This window comes from Salpingoeca rosetta, assembly GCF_000188695.1.
Source record: "Salpingoeca rosetta unplaced genomic scaffold supercont1.14, whole genome shotgun sequence".
NCBI classification, from domain to species: Eukaryota; class Choanoflagellata; order Craspedida; family Salpingoecidae; genus Salpingoeca; species Salpingoeca rosetta.
In genome coordinates, this window is record NW_004754920.1 from 1142279 (window position 1) to 1144798 (window position 2520).

Consider the following 2520-nt stretch of genomic DNA (forward strand, 5'->3'; position numbering starts at 1 on the left):
GCGTCATGCGTGTCCTTGGTGTGTCTGTGTCTGTCTGTGTCGGTCTGTGTCGGTGTTGCGTCATGTGTGTGCGGGTGTGAAACTGGTACGTACTCGGCCTTGTTCCTTGCTTGATGCGGACAAGCCTTCACCCATGCTTAACAACGTGCTGTGTTGACTCAACCCCCCCCCCCCCAGCTTTGAGGAAGGGTTCCCGCTGGTTGACGCGGATCCCGTGACAAAGACGGCGGTGATCACGGCGCCAGAGGGCACACGCCGGGACCAGTTCCTGCAGTGGGCTGATTCCCTGCCCAACAGCCAGTCGCCAGCGTGGCTCGGCCTCCCTGCCAACGCAGAAAACGTCCTCCTCACCAACCGCGCAGAGACCATGATCAACAACATGCACAAGCTGCAGGTGCGTGTGGTGTCTGCTTGTTTGCATTGCGTGTGTGTGCGTGTGCGTGCGTGCGTGTGTGTGTGTGTGTGTGTGTGTGCGTGTGTGTGTGTGCGTGTGTGTGTGCGTGTGTGTGTGTGTTTGCTCTGCCCTTTTTTTTTTCTGTGTGTGGTGTGCCGTGCGCTTCCTCACTGTACCATCTTTGCCGCCCACCCACCACCTTTCCTCCAACATCATCCAGACAACCGACGAGGAAGATGACTTTGGCGAGGAGAGTACGGAGGTGACCCCGTCGTCTGCAGTGCCCATGTGGATGCGGCACCTCAAGACGAGCTGCCAGGAGTGGTTGGCCGTGCTGCCGGATGACCTTGACACCCTGCATCGCTCCCCGGAGAAGATCCGTGACCCCCTCTTCCGCTTCTTCGACCGCGAGATTGGCATTGGCTCCAAGCTCCTCAAAACGGTGCGTCGTGTGCGTGCGTGTGTGTGTGTGTGTGTGTGTGTGTGTGTGTGTGTGTGTGTGTGTGTGTGTGTGTGTGTGTGTGGGTTGTTTTTTCTTTTTTGTGGGTGTTGTGTGTTGTTGTTTCTTTTTTTTTCTTTTTTTTTTGTGTATGTGCATTGGGTTTGCGCTTTTTCCTTCTCTTGCACATCACCGCTGCCACCGCTTCGCCAACGTCCACCTAACCCCCCCCCTCTTCCCCCGATTGTCAGGTCCGGCGCGACTTGGGCGACGTGGTGCTGGCGTGTGACGGCGAGATCAAGCAGACCAACTACCTGCGCTCGCTCATGGTGGACCACCTGACAAAGGGGCAGGTGTTTAAGGGGTGGCTGCGGTACAAGGTGCCCAAGGACAGCAGCGTGTCGACGTGGATCACCGACTTTCCGAGCGCGTGCGCCAGCTGCAGGCTGTGTGCGCACTGCAACGCGGGCCAGGACCTGCGCGCCCTCAACGTGTGGATTGGCGGCCTGTTTGTGCCCGAGGCGTTTATCACGGCGACGCGGCAGGCTGTGGCGCAGGCGCACTCGTGGCCGCTGGAGACGCTCGAGCTTTGTGCTGGACATGCGGCCGGAGCAGGCGGCCGACAGCGTGCCCGGGGTTTGTGGACGCGCAGAGCTTCAAGCTGGTCAACATGCGCATGGATGGCGCGACGGGCAAGGGCAGCGCGCTCGCGCTCTCGCAGACAACGTTCACGGTGATTCCGCTCACCATCCTCAAGTGGGTGAACACGGTGCAGGAGGCGCTGCCGGCGGAGGAAGGCAGCGGCGGCATTCGCGTGCCCGTGTACCTCAATGCCACGCGCGCCGAGCTCATCTTCACCTGCACGCTGCGGGCAGAGGGCCTGTCGGAGAGCACCGTGTACGGTCGCGGTGTCGCCCTCGCCTGCTCCTCCCTCAGCGGCGTCGTTTGAGTGCAGTGTGTTGTGTTGCTGTGTTGTTGTTGTTGTTGTTGTTGTTGTTGTTGTTGTTGTTGTTGTTGTGTGTGTGTGTGGGTGTGCCTGTGTGGGTGTGCCTGTGTGTGTTTGTGTGTGTGGGTGTGTGTGTGTGTGTTCGTGTGTGTGTGTGTTGAAGTGACAGATGGCCTTGTACTGAATCGTTTGTTAGCTGATCGAGAGTCCCACAAGGTGTGTTTTTTTTTGTTGCACAGTGCTTCTTTCTCTTTCCATCGTCTGTGTGTTTGCTGGGTGTGTGGTGGCGTTGCATTAAAAGCGAGCAAACAAGCAAGCAGGAGGGTGAGCCAAGCAAGAGCAGAGGGCACGAAGCAAAGCAAAACAAGCCACACATGAGACAAAGGGAAGCGGAGAAGGCAGCATTGGTGGAAGACACGTCCAAAATTCCATGGGGGTGGGACAATTTTTCCGCCCTTTATAAAACCAAACAAAGCGACGTTTGCACCCTGATTGGGAGTGGGATGTTGTTTCTCTCGTTGGTCGACTGGTTTGGGTTCGAGCCTGGACGCCTCACATTTCCGACGCCCTTGATCGACGCGTCACGCGCCAATTTCTTGCTCTATCATGCCAAGAAATCACACTTGATGCCTGAGTCCCTCTGCCGTGGCTTGCTTCCGCTAGACCCAGCGATCGCTTGTTCCCGCTTAACACAGCAGCGGTGACGCAGAAAGGTGACCGATGTGTGTTAAGGCGCCCCAG

At 57.8% G+C, this 2520-nt stretch overlaps 1 protein-coding gene across 1 annotated transcript in view; it reads left to right on the forward strand.

The window, feature by feature from the left end:
- The window catches only part of PTSG_06350 (dynein heavy chain), a 23505-nt gene that overhangs the window by 17310 nt on the left and 3675 nt on the right, over positions 1–2520 (forward strand). The gene's annotated exons all lie outside the window — the stretch shown is intronic.